At 34.5% G+C, this 23,930-nt stretch overlaps 1 protein-coding gene across 1 annotated transcript in view; it reads right to left on the reverse strand.

Annotated features, from left to right (window-relative positions):
• Positions 1-288: 288 nt before the first annotated feature.
• Positions 289-23,930, reverse strand: part of Klhl28 (kelch like family member 28) — a 643,595-nt gene continuing 619,953 nt past the window's right edge. Inside the window, exon 6 of the transcript XR_007830672.1 lies at positions 289-305. The gene's annotated coding sequence lies outside the window, so the exon portion shown is untranslated. The remainder of the gene's footprint in view (positions 306-23,930) is intronic.

The raw sequence follows: 23,930 nt of genomic DNA on the forward strand, positions 1-23,930 counted from the left end.
TTGGATAGTATACAGACAACATAGATAGAGAACATTTCCCAAATATCAAAATCTTACCTGAACTTATTCAGCATTAGGGTTTTTATTTTGCTCAATATTTATTTATTTATTTATTTATTTATTTATTTATTTATTTTTAAGATTTATTTATTATTAGGTATACAGTGCTCTGCCTGCATGTACACCTGCAGACCAGAAAAGGGCATCAGATCACATTATAGATGGTTGTGAGCCACCATGTGGTTGTTGGGGATTGAACTCATGACCTCTGGAAGAGCAGTCAGTGCTCTTAACCGCTGAGCCATCTCTCCAGCCGGCTCAATATTTATTAAATATTAATCACTGCCATATTCAAAATATTAATTCAGAGGTAATAACATACTCTCATTTGTTCTTTTTAGTAGCAACTTTTCTTTCATTTGGCCTCCAAAAAGTTTAAAGAAATAAAATAAAATATTCTCCAATAAAGCTAAGCTTACTAAAGCAGTAAGCTTAAGGCTAGAGTTAGTCTATCCAAATTTTAGTCAACAGGCAAATGTACTGAAATAATTTAAAATATTACTATATCAAATGAATTTGAAAGTGCCAAATGCCAAATGATCAGTTTTGAGTAGGTTATTTATCTTCACTGAGACTCAGTTTCTTTGTATATAAAACAAGGATATAAAATAATAATCATAAACAATCATAAATTTTACTCTAAAGAACTGATAAAGATAATGATATATGCATGGACTGTGTACACTTTGTAATAGTGTGTGTGTATTTTTGAGAAGCTATATTTAAAAGGCATTTGATTCAAATAAATTGATAAGTAGTATGCTTAGAAAGTTTTACCAGGTTTTGGATATTGCCTCTCATTTCTCTCCTGTACAGGAAGAGGAACATGCTGACCCAGTTTTCTTTAGCTCTCACTATTCTTAAGTTTGAAGTCTATCCCTTCTGCTTTTCCCCTAACTTTTTTATGCCATGGAGGGACTGCAAACTGACACCCCCTTGGAAACTGAAAATTCTTAGAAGATGTTTTTGTTTAACAAATCACAGTGAAATAAAAGACCATGTAAGAGTTAACATGAGAGTGAAAGCAAGGAAGAGTTTGGTGTGCACCGGAAGGAAGAGTGATAGGAAAATGAGCACTCATGTTTCATCAGAGGGAAATGGTTCCTTGTTTAAAACATATGCATGTCCTTCCACAATTCCAGAAGCTGAAACATAACTATAGTATACAGCCACAGGTAATATTTCTATCTTTATGTGACATGAAAAATGTACCAAGCCAAGACTTCCCCATAAACAAAATTGCTTTTCTTCAACTCATATTTAATGCAAGATATCAATCATGTGGTAGATTTTATTACTCTGAATTTACCTTTTTTTTTTTTTTGACAGATTGCTGGATTCAGCTTGAAGTACAATTGTATATCATCCCTATTATATGCACATCTGAATTTGTGAAACCTTTTGTATTTTAAGAAGAGTATAATAAATGGGCAGACAAACCTGGTGAAGCAGAATGGGTTTGACATCAGCTGCTTTAACATGTCATTATTTATTCACAGTAGGTCCAAGGCTGCAAGTTTTATATAATGCATAAGGAAAGAGCGGTGTCTCATACGAAAATGAAGGATCGTTCTATTTTTACATCTTTTTTTTTCTCTTCCACATGCCTGTATTTGTAAAATAAACAATCTCAATTTGAACAAAAAATAAATAACTATACAAATGCAATACCCTAGCTAGACTCCACATTTACAGAATACATATTTATAGGTGACAGAAAGACCACTAAAGATACTTTTGTGAAAACAAATCCATGTCTTACATGGAAACCAGGACATGGTGACAACGCGGCTCATGCTGCTCATGGTCAGCTCTTCACTGTCAAAACAGGCTCAGGTTGAAAAGAACTATAATTATCCATATCATTCTGTCCAGCAGAAATTTAGTATTCCACAAGCATACAAGTACATGAGCAGCAATGCATATTAAAATGGAGATATAAACCCATGAAATGAAGAGTTCACAGCTAAAGCTTCCATAAAATCCACAGTTTATTTCTGGGTGGGCAACGTGTAAAGACTTTCTTGTACAGCCCGTTACAGGGCCAAATTGGGAAGGATATTTGCTGAAGTTGTGGCAGAAATAGAATCCTACAGGATTCCAGCTGCCTATGAATAAGGAGAATACTTTAAAAACCTTTTAACCTATCTGTGATGAAAAATACATGCTGGTTTAAACTCCCTTAGAACTTTAAATTAGACACTGCAGCACACTTGGCAGCATGGACCAGTATTCCTAAAAACATCAAATGCTTGGATGAAAATAAGCTCTGTGGCTCAAAAATAAAATAAAATAAAAATAAAACCCTTAACTGAGCCACTTGTGAGGCTTTCCTTCTTCTCTACCAAATATTTACCTTCCACGGCAGTCTCAGCTGGCATACGTCTAAGTATGATTTTTTTTTTTTTTTTTGTTACTGAAAATAAAGGATAAAAGGCTGATCCCCAAGCAATCAAATGTAATTTGGACAAGTAACTAAGAACCACATTCAAATCCTTAGAAGTGGAGATAGGGCTGGATAGCTCATCTCTGCATAATCCCTACTTGTATGGTTTATACAGAAAAGACTTATTTTGCTGTGGTTTTTAAAAATATTCTTTTAACAACGATAAAACAGGATAAGAGTGGCTAAAACACACTTCATTACTGTTTTTGAGAAGCCTGGCTTGAACACTTGTGCTGTAAGACATCATAGGTTCCATATCTGCGTGTTCAAGTGTCCTCCTTGGCTTAAAGCTGAGTCCTTCCCAACCTGGTATTGAGTTATAAAGAGCTTAGTCTGATTCCCCAAAATTATTTTCTTTCCTACCTTTAGGTAATTTTCAACACATTACTTTTTTTCTCTTATCCAATTGCTTTATCAGTAAAGTGCTTGCTTGGTTGTCCCACAACCCAAGTTTCAAAAGCTGGAGGTGGCATATACACACAATAGCTATTAAGAGGATAAAGAGGCAGGTGAATCTCTGTGTCTGGCAATTTGGACTAGTTTAATATCCCCAAGCCCTTGTCAGACTTTATGTCACAAACCAGGGTCGAAAACACTTGAGGAAGGATGCCCAATATTGGCTTCTGTCTTCCACATTCATGCATGCATTCCTGCACACATACGAACTCTCAAATAAAAGAACACATACACATATATCCATAATTAGCTAGGAACTATGTTAATTCTGGTAAGTGGAGCATATGTGTGTAGCTTTCCTACCTGTGGCCACACAATGAGGCTTTCACAACATAAAGTTTATATCTCACATGCGTCAATGCAAGAACATTCCTGAAATTACTCTGCTTACTAGCCCATGCTGTCAGAGTAATTAGTGGCTATTTGCCAATTTTTAGAGCGGGTAAGTCTAAAGCACACTTTGGTTAAAATAAGACCTAGTAATCTGGTTTAGAAACTGTCACATAAAAATTAATCAAAACTCTAAAATATCTATGGTGTGTTTGTTAAATGGGTTATTTATCAAACATTCAAAATCAAATAAATGTATCTAACTGGTTTCACATTTGTAATCATGTTTATTTGGCATGCCAAACACTGTAGTAAACTTCATCAGATTTGTAAAACAATGCTTTTACATTCAGAAAGGACACTATACTGTTTTGATTATTATTCTATCTATTTACTACTCTGAGTTAATGATATTCTGCATTGCCCAAAAGCAATAGTAAAATTCTAATCTATGCATTGCAGATATATCTAGCAATGGTACACATAGTTCTGTTGAATCTGTGACACACTGTGACCTGTTAAGTGTTACTTATAGAATGATTCCTGTAGATGTACAATGGAATTATCATAATAATAGGTAGAGATCCATTGTGCTTATTTACTAGATGAGAAAACTGAGGCCAAAACAGTCAAATCCAAGCCAAACAAAGAGCAACTAGAAAGATTAGTTCTAAATTAATGTTTTCTGATATATCAAGTTACTTAACTGCCATGATATGAATAATACATTTACCCTGTTTTCTGAAATCTTACAGTTTGAACTATGGGGAAGGTTCACAGCCACTGAAATAACTTTCAAAGATTTCATTATTTAAAATCCTTCAGAATGGCTAAAATCAAACATTCATGTGACAACACATGCTGGCGAGGATGTGGAGAGAGAGGAACACTCCTTCATTGCTGGTGGGAATGCAAACTAGTACAGCCACTTTGGAAATCTATCTGGTGCTACCTTAGAAAACTGGGAATAGGGCTTCCTCACGACCCAGCTATTGCTCTCCTTGGAATATACCCAGAAGATGCTCCAGCACACAACAAGAAAATTTGTTCAACCATGTTCATAGCAGCCTTATTCATAATAGCCAGAACATGGAAACAGCCTAAGTGTCCATCAGTAGAAGAATGGATAAAGAAACTGTGGTACATATACACTATGGAATACTACTCAGCTATTAAAAACAAGGAATTCCCGAAATTTGTGGACAAATGGATTGAACTAGAAATGATCATAATGAATGAGCTAACCCAGAAGCAGAAAGACTCAAATAGTATATACTCACTTATAACTGGACACTAGCCCAAGGGGCAGGTCCCATCAAAATCTGCATCTACCAGGAAAGTGGGATAGAGGTGAGAACATCCTATTGAGACTCTAGGTGAGAAAAATATAGGGGATAGGGAAGTAAGTGGATCCAGAGGGTCCTAGAAACCTACAAGAGGAACATTATGATGGGTGGATCTGAGCCCAGGGGTTCTGCTTGATCAAAGGCACCAACCAAGGACAAAACATGCAACCATCATCAAACCCCTACCCAGATCTAACCAAGGGACAGAACATTCTCCACAGTTAAGTGGAGACTGGGGACTGACTTTCACAAGATCTCTGGTGCCCCATATTTGGCCATGTCCCTTTGTTGGGGAGGCCCAATGGCACTCGGAAGAAGGATAGCAGACTACCAAGAAGAGACTTGATACCCTAGCACCATATTCAGGGGGAGGAGGTCCCCCTTGGTCACAGTCATAGGGAAGGGGGATTGGGGTGAAAGTGGGAGGGAGGGAGGAATGGGAGGATGTATGGGATGGGATAGAAAATGAGATGTAATATGAATTATTTTATCTTTCAATAAAAATGTGTTAAAAAAAAATCCTTAACTTCAGAAATCATTAAAGGCTTTGTTAACTTTTGGAATTTACTTCTTTAAGGCAAATTCCAGTGGAAAAATATAACTGAAACTTTATTAGAATAGGCAGTGCCATCTCTCCTGATCTCCTAAGAGGCACAAAATGAGTGTCTCTTTTTATGGCCTTTTAAACATATATTTATTCTATTTCTTGGTTTTCTGTTGCACTGTATTGTGTTGTGTTGTGCTTTCTTGTACTGAGTTGTTACTATGTTGGAGAACAGGGTCTGATTATGTAGCTCAGGCTTGATTTGAAATCATCTTTTTGGTTCAGTTTCCCAGGTTCTGAAATTACCTGTATATGCAACTGTGCCCTACTGTAAATGGCTTAAATCTACAAATAAAAGTCACAGGCTGGTTACTTAAATTGATAAACAAACTCAAAAAGACCTAACACATAAGACTGTGTTGCCTACAAAAGATCACCTCTCACAAATATACACACAAACCAAAAGTAAGAGCAGTGTAAAAGGTATTCTGAGGAAATGGAATGCAGAACCCATCACACCAGACAGATTTCAAGTCAAAAGAGTCAGAATAAACAGGGAAAGTTGTTACATCTTAAAAAGGGCCAGCCAACCCACCAAAAAGATGTTTTAAATATATAGGCACTAAATATTGATGTACACACTTTTAATTAAAAATATAAGCTCACAATGGAAAGTAAATATGCAGCCCACCATAATAATGGATGACTTCAATATTTCACTCTCATTAAAAGATTGATTATCTAGAATAAATTCAACAGAGAAACATCAATGAGATTGTGCTGTAATAAAATTCTTCTTCAAAGCAAATCCCAGGATGCGACAGATTCACAGGTGAATTATATCTGATTCACTGAATCAGCAACATCAATAGCCCTAAGTAGTCCACAATAAAAAGTAAAGGAATTCTTCCATAATTATAACAAATCTGTGCTGTCCTGTTATCTGTTACCAAAATCTTATGAACAGAGCGAGAGAAAGAGAGAGAGAGAGAGAGAGAGAGAGAGAGAGAGAGAGAGAGAGAGCAGTATAAACCAACAACCTTGATAAAAATGGATGCAAACATACTTGATAAATATTTGCATATTGAATTCACATAAGATTATATACCATCAACACTAGCTTTCAAAGAAGAGACACAAGGATGCTGAGCATGTGGAAATCAAGTAAATGTAATGGAAAAATGTAAGTAAATGTAATGATACATATAACCAGAGCCAAGGACAAACACAATTCAGGAGATAGAGGCAGAAACTGCTCTGTGCCTTTGAGAAGTCCCTGATCATCCTCTCCTAGACCCTCTGGAGGCAGAACTGTGTGAAGAGACTTTTAAGAGGTGGCATCTCCAACAGTCTGGGTCAAGACTAATGAAAATCTGAACTAAGTGAAAATGGAGACAAGATGCTTGATTGATGTAACAAGAATGATATTGAAGCAGATGTCAGACACATTTGAGATTAACTGGAGGGGGCTGGAGAGATGGCTCTGCTGTTAAAGGCTAGGCTCACAACCAAAAATATAAGAGATTAACTGGAGGTGGTGTAGTTGGGGAAAAAGAGGAAAGTGTGAGGAAGACAGGACCACTAGTGTGGGGAAATTGAAGTGTGATGCATACACTCAATAAAACTCAAGAATGGGAGGATACAAGGGATGGGGTAACTATTGAGATGTAACAGGAATAAAATAATAAAAAATAATAATAATAAAAAAAAAAGAAAATAGCAGTTATGAGAAAGTAGTTAATCTTGGAAGGGAAAACAGGATTTATGCTGAAGAGAGACATTAAATAAATTTTTCTTCCTTTTTTTCAATAAAAAAAAAAGAATAAAATAATAAAAAATTAAAAAAAAAACTCAAGAGAATGCATGATTTTCAATGGAGGAAAATAAATTTAATTTATATTAGGTAGTTTGATATTGTAACAGAAATTGGAATATGGAGCAAGTGAAAGTCTGGATAAATGTGTATTGTTTGACATAAGCCAGCCATGTCAAGGACTGATAAATCAGACCTGTGGAAAATTGCCAAATCTTTGTCCTGCGTCAGGTTCATTAAGGCAAAACCTTCCTCTCTCCAAGTATTTACAAACAGTTGGCCAGTGTGCACAAATCTACCAACTACATGTTCCTCCTGAAGGATTCTTACAGCCTGGTACTGCTCACCTATAAACATCTCCAACTGAGACTAGCTAATGCCTCCTCTCTTCTGTGCATAATATACAGCATGAGGTCCCCAAATTGCTGCCAAAATCGATGCACCCTGTTCAGTGTGTGCATACTACACCTGACCTCAGTTGTTCCGCTTCCTCATGCTTGCCATTTCTTTAGTGTCTGATCTTTTATTCCTTTGCCATCTTGCTCAGGGTTCCTAGAGCCAAGCCAAAGAGGATGCAGAAACATAGTAGAGCTATACACTGAATTTCTTTAAAATACAGGTCTGAGGGACAGAAAATGGAGATCTGATTTTTAAGGGATAGGTAAAAGCAAGGGTACTTATGAATTTACTCGAGGAAAGTGTGCTGGACCAGTGAATGTTCCTGTTTTAAATTGTGGGGACCTAAATCATGTTGTAGTTATGACATTGTGCATTGCATCCAGACCATCCATGCTTAAATTCTAGTTTCCACATGGCTATTGAAAAGTCTTAATTTTTCTATGATTCAATATTCCCATATATAAATAGTAGGAAAGAACAGCAACTACTTTAACATGAGTTACTACTGCTCTTGAAATGTTATGTGCAAAAACTGAGTTATCTTATAATAAATATTATATATTACAGTCGTGAGGATTGTTGTTCATGCTATAAAAATGCACTGCTCTCCCTTCTCCTTGTAATCTTTCAATTTAGAAAAAAGAAAGTGCAAATGCATGTATAAAAATAACAATGCTATGATTGCTAGCCTCTAAAGAAGTTGTCCTTGAATAGCAAATTCTGGGGTGCATGGATGTCAAAACAGCGAAGAAATAAGGGTCATAGAGGAAGTTGAACAATGACAATCACCAGGACTTGTCACTGGGTTAAAAAAGCCAACAAAGCCACTGGATCCAGTGTGAACACCCAGCCCAAACATGCTCGTAAATACAAATAGTGCCTTATAAATGATTTGGGGAAGGCACCTACCCATCCATAAGTATTATCTCTAATACAATAAAAAATGTAGTTCAAAATAAAGACTATGCTTATAAAAATTATGGTGCAAGCTGATCCTCACCCAGGAGACTAAGGCAAGAGGATTGTGAGTTCAAGGCCAGCTGGAGATATGTAACAAGAAATATGAAATAAGTAGATTAGAGAGAGACAGACTCAAACCAAATGTGTTTATAGTTATATACAGATGGAATGTAGATACTAATACAAGTAGAGACAGAGATGTAAGTTAAAGTTGTGAACTAAAATATATACCATATATTCAAGGAATTCTTTTCTATTTCCTTTCCATGCCAACTTTCTATGGAATAAAAATAATTTTCCCAATAATTCACAGATTTACTAAAATGTACTAAAACTTTCCAATATATTTCAGATATTAAAATAACTATTCAAAAACATGGAAGAGGTGCATGAAAATAAACCAAATTTAAGTACAATAACAGTTAAATCTTTTACGTATTAATTTCTGTACCACATGATGTTCTTGATATGTCTTGGTCCATTTAATATTGCTAGTAATAGAGTAAGGAAAGATGCCTATAATTGATGGTACATTATAATTTATGCCTCTGATTCTTTGCTACACACCTCCCTCCAGGTGAATAAAACTATACAGAACAAGCTAAATAAAATTTTGTTATATAGACACTCCACTTATGAAAATGCATTTACAATGTCTTAAAAACTTATTTTACTAGGTAGCATGAAAAAAATCAATTACATACAATGCTTTGAGATAAATTTAAAATGAATATTTTCATATTATAATTTTACTGAATTTCTCTCTAATTAATTAAAAATCTCATCTGCAAATAACCTTTATTTTGACACAGCATCTTAAAAATCTATTTCTGAAACTGCGCTTATCTTATATTCTCATATTAAATAAGAAAGATTAGACTAGAAATGAAAGGATTGAATTAATTAGTCAACAATGATTAATTAGACATTGACTGAAAGTGAGATTATAATTCCTCTCATTTCCTTGGCTTGATGCCATATTTTGTTTATATAATGAGAGTGATGTCTTCTTTGAAGTTATGAAGACTTTAAAGTTCTAGCACTTCAATGCATACATTTATTCTGATAATTGTTGGCACTGACAGCAGGCCCTGGATACTTTAGGTAGGTTTTTTTAAAAAATAAATTTACAGCATATTGCTGTGCTAAAAGACAGTTGAAAAGGTTTAAGTAAATTACTATGTTATTTATCTTTTTTAAATTTTATTTTATTAATTTATTCATATTACATCTCAATGGTTATTTCATCCCTTGTATCCTCCCATTCCTCCCTCCCTCCCATTTTCCCCTTACTTCTCTCCCCTATGACTGTGACTGAGGGGGACCTCCTCCCCCTGTATATTCTCATAGGGTATCAAGTTTGATAACTTTGAGTAATAAATTAAAAGTATTTTTCTAAGTCATTCTAAATAAATTATAGATGGATCTCTGCCTCCCCTATTATTTGGTGATTCCATTTATATATATTTCATATAAGTATATACAGATTCTGCTGTAGTAGCTTTACTGTGTGACCCCCTCAAATGGCCACCAGTGTTAGTGTTTGTTGTCCTGCCCCTTAATACTTCCCTTGCTTCCTTTCACTGTCTTTCCATTCCAGGCTTCCCTTCATTTCTCTCTAATCACATATTCTTTTCCCCCATATTTTGTGCCTCCTTTACTCTCCCCTAGTTCCTTACTTTACACCTAACCTCTGTGGGTTTTTTGGATAGTTCCATGTCTATTGAAGTCTTAAAAGTCCCAGTTCCAGGAATGAGTTGCATGTAATCAGTACTGAATGGTACTCTTCAAGGTATTATAGGGGAAAAGTAAATATCAAGCCTGCTACAGTCTCTTTGATATACAATGGCGACCTGCATGCAAGATATTTTGGTATAATAGCTGCTCAAATTCTGTAAGACTAACCAAATTCTATCTGATTGGATTTAAGGCTCACTTCATGAGATGGTATCCATGCCTTAGACTGCTCAGGTGGCTGACAATCTGAGACTAGATAGGCCATGTACCTAGGTAAAACCAAATGCTATTGTTCTGCTAAAGGAACATATGAATAAAATGACTACTATTCATTCTTCTATACTCATAGATCAGTGTAATACTCAGCCATCATTAAAGAAGCTTTCTCCTACAATATATGGGAACTAATGCAGAGACCCACAACTTGACAATGTGCAGAGAGTGAGAGATTTTGGAACACTTAGTGATAAATTATATGTCTTCATCAAATCCCTTCCCTTGGGGCTCAGGGAACTATGCAGCAGAGAATTTTATGATTAAAAGTGAGATGGAACACAACAGATATAGATATGGAGAGATTTATTTATAGAAGAGGAGAGAGAAGGGAAGGGGCATGAGAGAGAGAGAGAGAGAGAGAGAGAGAGAGAGAGAGACGGACGGACGGACAGACAGACAGACAGACAGAGACAGACAGAGACAGAAGGACAGACAGACAAAGAGGGTGTGTTTCTGCTCTTCTTTCTTGTTGCTTAGTTCTTTTTCTTTCATCCATGACTTTTCTATTTGCCTGCTTATTTCTTTAAGAGAGAGAGAAAGATGTGGAAATGGAAGGATGAGTAGGTAGAGAGGAGGTGAAAAAAGATAATGGAGGGAAACCGTAGTTAGAAGATATTGTATGAAAATAACTTTATTCATGAAATATAAACTAAATTGATTAAACTATAAAGTGCATTCCAAAATGTAATGTAACTCAGTTTGATTTAAAATAAATGCATAGTTTAAATTTTTTGTTATATATTCATTGAAATTCTGAGAGACATACATAAATCTTGATGAATGTTTTGACTGTTCAATAGTGGAACAGTTAATGTGATTTAGCATATGTTTTTCATGTTCTATCCCAAATTTAAACATTCCTCACGTAACTTTTCCTCCAAATATTCATGTTAAAAAACTTACATAGACATAATAGGTGGTTGGTTTGTGAGTTTATTGCCACTTTGAATTGGTCATGCTATTTTCATTTGTTTCAACCATTTGTATTTTTTCTACATTAAAAGCTATTATAATACAACTTGAAGTCAAGAGATATTGCGAATTAATATGGGGAATATCAACATAGAAATAGGAGTGATTCCGAAATTAGAGTTAATTCTCAACTCTTATTCATGAATATGCTATAACTATCTTTCTAGTTTAGTTTTTTTTTTAACTTTCTTCTCTGTTAACTTGTAATAATTTTATTCATTTATGAGGCTTGCCATAAGAAGTTACCAGAGCATTCTGTACTGAAACCATTTCTGACTCTGCAAGCCAAAAATCTGAAGTCAGGGGTTGGCAGGATTTGTTTCTTCTTGTGTTTCTGTCAGGCAATCTAATCCAAGACTCTAACTTCTGGCAGCTGCAGATCATCAGTGGAGGCTTTCATGGCCATTGTCACATGATTCTCTGCATATTTCTCATGAAGACATTTTTCATTTCAGTTAAAAGCCTTTATCTTTTATTTTGTTATTGCATTATGCACTGGAATACTCGAATTCCAAATAAGGTTACATTGACTGACAATTAAAATTTAGATGTGTCTTTGTAGGAATGCAATTAAACTTACTATTCATTGTTTCATTATAAATTATTTTAAACAGATTTTTCATATATGAAAATAAAATACTTGAAGTTGAGCATATTAATATACAACACAAAATTTATGTTAGAACTCATTTCACTCAGAATGCTTCACAAGTCAGTAACTAAATTTACTTTTCCAATTAGTATTTTTAGAGTCATACTCCCAATCTTGTTCCAAAATTCTGAGTAGCATTTCACTACTTGATCAGTACATTAATTCATTTCCTGTAAAATTAATTTAGGTATTAATATGATAAAAATAACCACTCAAGAAATAATAGCCTCTTGAACAACTGAAATGACATTTCCATTATTTTTTATAAATCAGTGTTATCACTAGTTTAAACACATAGGTTAGTCTGTAAACATTTGTTTATATACATTTATTTATATATTGTCCTTTAATTCTCTATATAACTAGTGGCAAAAACATGGCATTTTTTAATTTATTATTGACTTCTGGATTCCCAGGTATAGAATTTGCAACTCTTTTTAATTGGTTTAAGCAATACATTCTTGAGCATAATAAATATATCCATATCAAAAGTGAAGCAAGGATGAAGTAAGAAATTGAATTTTATTACTTTGAGTTATTTAATGTTATGGGGGTGATAGGCACAGGTAATGCATGGTGAATGTGTAGAGGTCAGAGGAAAATTTGCAGGACTTGATTGTCTCCTTCTACCCTGTGGGTCGCAGGGATCAAACTTGGGTCATCAGACTTGGGGGCAAACACATTTACCCACTAATCTAACTCCTGGTCCATATATCAGATGACAATCATTTTTCTTTAGTTAGCAGCATTTAAATAACAAATAATGCAGTCTTAAAATCTACAGGGGAAGAACAGATTATGTTTTGTGGCTCTGCAGAACATATAAATTTCATGGGCTTCAAATTTATTTAGTTTTGTGTCCAAGAGTGCAACATTAATATATTCACTGTAGAACTGGGAGAAGGAGTAATTCACATAGCTAAGCAGACATAGAACTGAAGAAAGGCATGAGAAGAATGAACTAATTTATTATTTAGTTTGATAAATCTATTTTAAGTGTTTATAAGCATCAATATCAAGTCTTTTTTTGTGCGGATCTCCTGCTTTTTCATTTCATTAACTATCTTCAGATGTCAGACCAAAACAATCCAAAATTAAATAATTCAAACAAATTTTCACCCAAAACTAGAAAATTTGTACAAATCACTTAGCTCTTTACCCCACAATTAGAAATTGTTAAAATTTCTAATGCATTCTCAAGGTAAGACCTCAGACTGGCTTTGGGTGTCAAGACTGCATTGTGATTATCATAGAAGACCTTCTGGTGAATTATTGTGATATCTGGTGTTCTCATTTTAGTTTTTATAGAGAGACTCCCAAAAAATGTTCCTATCACATCAACTGTTAGAATTTGTATTTGAACATAAATAAACTGTAATCCAGGGGAAAACTCAAGTGATATTCTGTAGTGTTAAAGGTGTCTGTTATTTAAAAAGACAAATTTGATATATTAGTTATCAATGTAATTAATTTAAAGACAATATGAATGTATGAGTGTAAGTTTATGGCTCATAAAGTAGATCCATTTTCTTGAAAAATATATGGTTATATATGCTTTAATATGGAATTGGTTCAGCTATACATTATAATCAAACAGCACAGTGCCTCTGACTCTCTGAACTCTAATCATCTTGCCTTCTGTGAAAAGATAATTGAATTTCTTATCTAAATATTGGCTACGTCTTGACAATGAATTGAAAGTAAAAATTCTTTTCTGGATAAACTTTTAAATTATCAGGTTGGATCCCAGGTTAATGATACAAAGGCCCAGTATAAATTATACGCTAAAACAATTTTCAGATAATCTTGATTACTTTTCCACGGGGAATGTAAAAATCTATACTTCAAAATTAAGAAATGGATGCCCAGCTAGCATTTAAATCAAAGCTGTCTACTTCCTGGCATAGAACAGAGATTCACCAAAATTGTACTTTATGTCATAAGACATAAAACTTTGAGCAATTTATACCCTGAAAATGTTACTTAATAATCTTAAATAAGATTGTTTGGAATTTATAACTTCCCATGTGCATTTATATTTCCAGATAAGGAAGTAGATGAAGGAACCTAAATAAAAATAAGCAAGGGCTGTTAGCTAGAGCTTGCTTCCAACTGAATGTCAGCAAGCACCCAGATTTGCTTTGAAATCTTAGCTTCCATTATTATGAGATATATATGTGTACGTATATATGCATGTATGCATATTTTTTCTGGAGAGGACCAAAATACCATAAGCAGGTCAGAGACTACATGATGTTCACTGAACCCATCTGGAGTCAGATTAGAAAGTGAAAAAAATTCTGTGTTTTTAAACATATGAATTAATAACCAAAGGCAACTCAGAGAAGCAGAAAGCAGCTATTTAGAGGCAACAAATCTAGGTAATGCTAGGTTATGCTAATTTACCTTACAAATTACATTCTAGATTTTCATGTGTTTGTTGATTAATTAGGAACCTTGTTAAATTCAAGTGCCATTTATTTCATGAGTTACTGGAGAAAGACCTTGGATTTGTATTTTTAAATGTTCATCTGTTTGGAGAGATATCATGAATTTTAATTTATACATGAAACATAAATAACTCTTGTAGGGTTTTAATCAATCACATAATAGCGTTTACTCTATGGAATGACCTTGTAATAAAAAAAGTTATGATAAAGTATGTATGAGCATGAGACTGAATATAGAAATGGACAATGGCCAGGTTGCAAATAAAAGTAGAACTCTGACCCACTTCCTCTGTGGGAAGAGGACCTAGAAGTCAACAGACAACCTCTGAGCCAATTGTTTTCAAAACAGCAGGAACTGATTAATAGATACCAGTGCCCTCGATTTGTACCTCATTTGTAGGTTAAAGCCAATGAGAGAAGTGAAATATGCTTCCCTATAATTAGTCCCATATGGTGCCTGCTTCTAGCTAGCCAGTCTTCACACTTTCTATGCCAACAGCCTGCAGTCACGCCACAACAAAATCCTACCTGTCTTCACTTGTGCGTACATGATAGTTCCCTTGTGCTAGCTATGAAGGCCAGAAGTTGAGTATCTCACTCTGACACTCTGTACCTTATGTTTTGAAACATGGACCCCTACTAAACATGGAGTTAGGAAAGAGTAGCTGGCCAGAGAGCTCTGAGGATGCTTCTGTGTCTTCCCTAGAATTCAGAAAACTGGTACTTACATAGCAAGCATTTTCCCCACTGAATATACTCCTGAGCCTGCTTCCTTAACCCCTGTCATTTTTGTGTTGTTGTTGTTGTCATTGTTTTGAAACACAGTAACCCTACAGAACCCTTATTGATATCATGGAATTTGCTGTGTAGACTGGGCTAGCCTTGAGCTCACAAAGATCTATCAGTGGATAGAATGCTTCCTACACAAGCATAAGGACAGGAATTTTGATCCTAAAGCCAGTCACCTTAACACACACCAGCAGATCCAGGGCTTCTATAATAAGATAGAAGAGAAAGACAGGAGACTCTCCTGAGGTTCCTGGGCCAGACAAAAAGAATGGCACTGTCCCAAACAAGGTAGAAGATGATGTCAGATATAAGACGTTATCCCTTTACCTACACACACACACGCACGTATGCACGCATGCACACACGCACGCACACACACACAGTGGCACATATCCGGACTCATGCACAAACTCACTCAGACACACATTTATGTGCACATACAATATTTCAAAGCGTTGTATAGGTCAATGTCAAAATACCTAAGATCCTCAACTTAGAGGTAGGAACGATTTGACTCAGTTTCAGAGGCTTTAGCTCCTCATCTGGTCTTGTTGCTTCTGCTCCTGGCTCTGGTGTTTTGGTTCACAGCAGAAACAAGGAACAGTCGGGGCTGGGTCATGGTAGCTTAGAAATAAAACAGAGAAAGACAGGGATCTGACATCATCATAGTCCCTTCAAAGTGATGATCTAGTCTAAAGATACAAGTTTTTTTTCTAGGCCCTCCTAAGAGCACCACCGACTGGGGAGCCAAACTTCAGCACAGAAGCCCTTGAGTAGTATTTCAGACCTAGTGTCTAGCATAGCCAATGGCATTTATATATGTAAGGCAGCCACATTTCAGAAATGCATGCTGAAATAAGGGCTGGAAAAAAAATCAATGTTAAGTGTCTGCTAAACACTGCTAAATACTGACACAGAAGCACATATAATCCTTAATTTTAAAAACACAGCATGAGAAAGTAATGGTAAAACTGGAAAGATTGGGTTTCTTTGTAGCTTTCTAATAGTGTGAATTAGAACCATTTCAAATGTGCGGGGAAAACTTTTATTATGTGGGCCAGTCTTTGTCATTGTATATTGCATATGCAATATCGCGTCTTTCTTTTACTTACAAAGTATTCTTTCTTGTATCATGATGATGCTAGGCTTAACTAATCTTGTAGATTCACTAACTTTCTTCAACTGTCTGAGAAAATATTAATAGAATTCATATTTTGTCTTTAAATGATAATTAGAATTTTCTTAATTTTCTTTTTGTTTTAAAATCTTTGTGCAAATCCAATTACCTATGTACAGGATTTATGATTATTTTTTTTTGAGTATCTGTTTGAAAATTTATGTCATTCAAGAATTTAACATTTTCTCTATGTACACAAATGATCATCTAAAGTTATTATAATGTTTTAAAATTATAAAGAATATTATAGCAACATTAATAAAATATGTAGTTGTTATCCTAATTTGAAATTTGATTTTTTTTTCTTGATTAATCTGATTAGAAGTTGCTCAGGATTAAATTTTAAGCAGCCCAACAGACAGGCTCATGTTTGAACCTTGTGCCACTGGTTTATAACACTATTTGGGAAGCCTGTTGAATCTGGAGATGGCTGGGCTGACTGGGGGAAGCTGACTGCCAGGGACAGACTGTTGAAGCCTACAGCCCTTCCCTCTGGTTCTAGTTGTTCTCTGCATCTTAATCCACTGTAATATGAAAATCCTCACCACAAATTCCCACTACTATGAACTGCCCAAGCTTTCCCTGCTGTGAAGCATTTAGCCTCTGAAATCATTAATTAAGGTAAGTCTTTGCTCTTTTAAGTTGTTTCTGTCAGATACTGTGGTCTGAGAGATATAAAACTAAGTGACACAAACATTTATCCTTATCATTGATCGCCTTAAGAAAAAGACTGCTTTTAACTACATTATCTTTCTCTGTATACATTAGTTCCTCATTGACCCATCACAGCCAGAAGTCTTGGGTCTAGTATCCATGTTTTACTAATTAATTTAAATCATTTAATTATGAAGTTGGAATACAGATTCTCGTATATTAAACACACACACACACACACACACACACGCACACACACACACACACAATGTATTCTTACTATATAATGTCCCATTTACACTGCAAGGCTAAACTTCTAACTGTGACTAACATATTGTTCCTGGTCATCAATATATTGCTGGAGCTTTCCATTTCAAGCTAATGCCACTTTTAGTCACCTCACTTTCATTTGCCCTCTGGGCATGTGGTCTTCATTTTAGGCTATTGATTAAGTCATCACTAGCTATCTAGCTGTCAAAGAGACAATATTCACTCAAACTTTCTAACCCCACTTGCCTCAAAGCTTGGCTAATATGTTTGTGCTGATAGGAAGAATGTTTTCTAGATATAATAAATATTAGGAAATTCTTTAGTTCTAAGAACACACAAAATAACCAAAATCTGGTGGGTAATTAAATGGAGTTATGAGAAGAACTAAAGAGAGAAAGATGCAGAAATATATTTCAACTAAGCAGTAGAATTTATTGTGTTTTTATCTTAAATTCTATTTATTTAAAGTTAAAAATAAAATTTTGTATATTTATGATAATGTGGTTTCAAAAATGCACAGGTCTTTTGCAAAAGTCTTATGACTTCTAAAAATATGATTATTCTCATGATTTACATTCTCTGAAGGAACACTGACATTGATAAATATGAGCTTTTATAAAACAGCTGCTTCATTGTTCTCAGTGACAGTTCATCCAAGTTCTACCTGAAAGATTTCAAATAAAAGTTGACATTAAAAAGTGTCCTTCAAACTGATTAAACTGTGCTTGCAGATGGCCTAAATGAATACCTCAAAGTTACCAAGTGATAGAAACTTAATCCCTAGCATATGAGTTTAAATAGTGGTACGAACTTTAAGCAGTTGTGCCTGGTGAGAGGTCTCTAGGTAATCGGGGCACTGCTCTCAGAAGGTATCAATCAACATTTCATGGAATTCTAGTCCTTTATTGTAACAGAGTTGTTACAAGCCTAACCTCCCTTCTTTTTTCTTGTTTCCTGCCTCCCTTGTATGATCTCTCCCCTTTGTTTACCCTACACCATAATGGCATTCAGGGCAAAGTGACACAATTAGGAGCCATCATCAGAGTGAGTGGCTGAGTGATATGCTACATGAACTTGGAGCCTCCAAAACTGTGAGATAAAGAAATCTTCTGAGTGCCACCAGGCCTCCCTGTCCAGGGGACATGGCCAAATATGGGGCACCAGAGTTCATGTGAAAGTCAGACCCCACTCTCTACTCAACTGTGGAGAATGTCCTGTCTATTAGACAGACCTGGGTAGGGGTTTGAAGTTTACTGCCTGTATTGTCCTAGAAGAGACTTGATACCCTATGAGCATATACAGGGGGAGGAGGTCCCCCTCAGTCACAGTCATAGGGGAGGGGAATAAGGGGAAAATGGGAGGGAGAGAAGAATGGGAGGATACAAGGGATGGGATAACCATTGAGATGTAATATGAATAAATTAATAAAAGAAAAAAAAGAAAACTCTTTCCCTTACAAATGACCAGCCGCATACTATTGTAACATCAAAAAAAGCAGATATGCCAAACACAAAATAATTTCTATCTTCAAAATTACTTTCCAGCTCTATTTCAATTAAATAGGTTTTGAAGATATTTTTATCATACCTAATTAGCATACTTCCTAACATTCCTTCTAGCAATTTTTGTTTGATTGGTTTTTTTGTTTTTTAGGGTTTATGTCATAGTTTTTTAGATTTTTTTTTTCGTTTGGGATGAGAGACAAGACTAATTTTATTATCTACATGTGGATACAGTTTTCCCAAAATCGTTTGTTGAAGATGCTATTTTTTACCAGAATGTATTTTGCCATCTTTATTCAACTATATGGTATCTGTAATTGCACATAGTTAGATCTGTTTTTTCCATTCTATCACACTCATCTATGTGTCTTTTTTGTTGTCAGTATAATGCCTTTTGAAAATTAGTATCTCTGTATATTGAGATAGGTGATGATGATGCCTCCAGATATTCTTTTTTGTCACAATTTCCTTGGCTATCTTCGCTCTCCTATGCTCAACATGAATGGAATGTCTTCATCAAATCCCTCCCCTCAAGTCTCAAGTGTCTATGTGCAAGAGGAAATGGAAGAATTGTAAGAACCAGAGTTGGTAGATGATGCCAAGAAAGCAGTGTCTTCCAGACCTAACAGGACTGATATACATATAAATTCACAAAGACTATGGTAGAATTCACAAAACCTGCACAGGTTCAAGGCAGATGGGGTCTAGGAACGTGTGAGGTGAAGTTAGACGTGAGCTCCTAACCCTAACCAAGAAGCTATTTGCAGATGATATTCACTTGTTAAATGAAAAAAAGTTCTGTTTAAACCGTCACTTGGTTTATCAAAAACACTTTAGGTCAAGAAGTAGCTGAACAACATAAAATGAATTCCTTGAATTTTTTTTTATTATTATTTGTTTCTTTTTATGTTTAGCATGGCGGTTTTTGTCTCATTAGTCTTGTGCTTGTTTGTTTGCTTTTGAAACACAAAAAGAAAGTAAGAAGGAAAGAAAGAAACAAACAAAGAAAATAAAGTAAAAGGGTAGTATGTGGGTTTGTGAGAGGAGTAGGGGAAGAGAAAAACATATGTTTAAATTATGTTGTATATGTAAAAATAAAAATATATGAAAAAAAGAGGTTAAAAAAAAGCTTTCCATAATAAAAGCAAGCTAACAAGATTTGTGGCTTCCAAACTAGCCTTACAATGAGTACTATAACAAATGCTTCATACTGAAGAGGATAAATGACACTAGAATAGTGATCACACAAAGTATGGCTAAGACAAGAAACACCACAAAATCAACAAAGTAACAGCAGTTAACACGTATCTTTTAATAAAATTCTGGATATTAATGGATTAATTTTCCAATCAAAAGACATAAGCTACCAGATTGTATTAGAAACATGGAAACACCTTTTTGTTGTCTGTAAGAAAGAAACCTCATCTTCAAGACAGATGGTACTTTAAGTTCAAGGATAGAAAATAGTATTCCTAATGGGATCAAGAACCAAGCAGCCATTACCGTCATTATAGCATATGGTAAAATGAATCTCTGATCAAGGAAACAATCGCCAAGAGTACAGTACAATGCTAAAAATATAAGCACTAAACTTGGACACACCCAATTTTATAGAATAAAAACTCCTAGGCATTAAATTAAAGACTAACCTTGACATAGTAATTTTAGTGATTATAGTAAGTGACAAAATACCCCATGTTCAGAAACAGATCATCCTAGCCACCTCCCAAAGGAAGGAAGGAAGGAAAGAAGGAAGGAAGGGAGGAAGGAAGGAAGAAAGAAAGAAAGAAAGAAACTAGATTTTATCTGCAGAATATTCCACACACATTAGGGAATACTCAATCTTCACTGTAGCTCATAGGAACATCTCTGAAATAGACCATATGTTGCTACACAAAGCAAAACTCAATATATTTAGAAAAATTAAATAACTCCATGTGTTCTGCTGACCACTGTAGAATAAATAGTAAAAAAGTTACAGAAAATGCACAAACTTGTAAAGGAGACTAAGCAACATGCTATTGAATAATGCATAAGTCTCTAAAGAAATGAAGAGAAAAATAATATAAAAAAACCAAACTAAATTAAAATACATACCAAATATATAAACATTCCTGGGAAACAATGAAAGAAGTTTTATGAAGGGCATTTATAGCTCAAAGTACCTAGAATAAAAAAAATGACAGGAGCTCAAATAATGACTTAATGATGCTTCTAGGGAGTTTGGAAGAACAAGATCCAAACCTCAAATACTAGACAAAAAAAATAATCAAAATCAAGTTAGAAATTAATGAAATGTAAACAAACAAACAGAAAACAATTCAAAGATAAACCAAATTGAAAAATCCTTAGATGAATGAGAGACAGAGAGAGACAGAGAGAGAGAGAGAATTAATTAGAGTTAAACACAACAAAGAAATTTGGAAAGTCATAAGGGCATATTTTACAAACCTATATTCTGGTAAATTGGACAATCTAATAGAAAATTAATTAATTTCTAGACAAAATTAACCCAACATAGTTAAACCAAGATGAGACTAATAATTCAAATACCTATAACAAGAAAGGAAAGCAAATCTCCTGACTAAGACTTAGCCCAGGGACAGATGGATTCACAGCAGGTGGTACCAGCCCTTTAAAGATCTACAACAATTATTCTGAAACTATTCTATGAAATAGACATACACAAAGAAGACTTTCCAAGATCCTAGTATTGCTCTCTCCAAAGACAGTTTTACACACACACACAGATACACACACACACACACACACACACACACAGAGAGAGAGAGAGAGAGACAGACAGACAGACAGACTGAAGACTATTATTACTAATTAAATAAGGTGCAAATTTTATCTACAAAATAATTCCAAACTGAATTTAGACACATCAAAAATATCATTCATGTAAAGTTGGCTTTATCCCAGAGATGCAGGAAAGCTTAACATGCAGAAATTCATAAATGTGATAAATCACATAAATGGAATTGAAGACAAAATTCACATGATTTTTTGCAATAGATAAACAAGGCCTCTGGAGAAACCAACATTTCTTCCTAATCAAAGTTCTAAAGAGATTAGCAATATAGCTAATATAGCATAGAAAGACAATATATGACAAACTCATTTCCAATATCATCCTAAATAAATAAAAACTTAGAGCAATGCCATTAAGATTAGGAACAAGATTCCTATTCAATATAGTGAATAAAGTCTTGGATTGGGTAATAAGAAAAGAAAATAAGGGTATTACTGTATATGAGACCCTAAAGACTCCACCAGAAAACTGGTAAAACCAAATAACACTTTCAAAAAGGTGGCAGAATTCAATTTTGCTTTACCAAATATCAATAGTTGTTCCATAAGCCAAAAGCAAATACCCTGAGAAAGAAATTGTGGAAATAATATCATTCATAATACCATCAAAAATACTAAAATAAAATAACTGGGAGTAAGTCTAAGCAAGGAAGTGAAAGACCTATACAATGAATATGTTAAATCTCTGTAAGTCAAGCAAGAAACTAGAAGATGAAAAGGCCTACCATGATCATGGTTTGGTAGAATTGATATTGTGACAATAAAATTCAAAATAAAATTGAGTAAGAGTCAATGCAATTCAGTAAAATTACAGATTTTAGTGCAAACTCAATCAAACTCCCAATGCAGTTCTTCACAGAAATTTTAAAGAAAATTGAAAATTCACATGTAGAGACAAATGACCCCAGATAATCAAGTCAATCCTGAGCAAAAAGGATAATTCTAGAGACATTATTATAACCTTTCTCGAGTAATACAGAGACACTAATAAAAAAAGAGCAGGGTGCTAAAACAAAATATAGATCATTGAAATAGACTATTACAGCTACCTGTGGTTGAATAAAGATGCCAGAATATATACTGGAGGAAATACAACATCTTTAATAAATGGTATTTAAGGAAACTGGGAATCCACAATCTGAATACTAAAACAAGGCCCGTGTCTCTCCCGTTAAACAAAAATTCACTCCACATGGGTTAATAACTACAATATAAATCTTGAAACTCAGAAAATCATTAGAATTTAGAGAGTATGCTACAACACATAAGCATAGGTAATGATTTTTTCAATAGAACTTCAGCTGCTTGAAAAATAAAGCTGGCAGTTGACAATAAACCTGTATGAAATGGGTGAAAGCTCTCAAAACCAGAACCCTACACAAAGATCTACAAGCAACATAGTTAAATTGAGATGGGAGAGGTGGCCCTCCTCAGGGAAAGGCATACCAATTGGTAGACTAGTATCAAAGGTCAGTTCTGAAAACATGCATACAAATGACATCAAATGGATGCATATATTATGCACGTGGATGTATATGTATATTTGGGAATATATGTATACATATGAAAATATAAATTCATTCAATAACAATAAAAAAGAGACCTCAATTTTGAAGGAAGTCATGGAGTGATACATTAAAGGGTTAATATTGGAGAGGTATATAAAGGGAGGAATAGGGAGTCAGAAATGTAATTAAAGTAGAAACTCTAGGATAAACGAAGAATTAAGTTTAGCAAATGAAACAGCCAATAAAGTAAAGAAGCAGTCTTCAAAATGCGAGAGAAAATTTGACAACAAAGTTTCTAGAACTCACAAAGACTCAAAAGTAAATTATCAATGAAACAGATGTTCCCATCAAAACTGTGTTTTCTATCTGACCATGGAATTCTCAAAAATAAATAAATAAATAAAGAAAGAAAGAAAGAAAGAAAGAAAGAAAGAAAAGAAAGAAAAGAAAGAAAAGAAAAGAAAGAATATGGTTGATAAATATCTCAAAAACTTTGAATTTCCTTAGCAATTAGGGAAATGAAAGTTAAGACTATGTTCAGTGTGTATCTTACCGACGTCAGCATGAACAAAAATCAATAAAACAACTTAAAATAACTATTGTCAACATTATAGGGTAAAGATAACTACTCAATCACTGTTTGCGAAACTAGAAACTGATTGAGACAGTGTGTACATATCTCAAAAATCTAACAATAGAACTGTCGTATGACCCAGATATTCCACTTTGGGGCACACACTCAAAAGGCTGTATCCTACTGCAGAGATACTTA

Source organism: Acomys russatus, chromosome 1 (genome assembly GCF_903995435.1).
Source record: "Acomys russatus chromosome 1, mAcoRus1.1, whole genome shotgun sequence".
NCBI classification, from domain to species: Eukaryota; Metazoa; Chordata; class Mammalia; order Rodentia; family Muridae; genus Acomys; species Acomys russatus.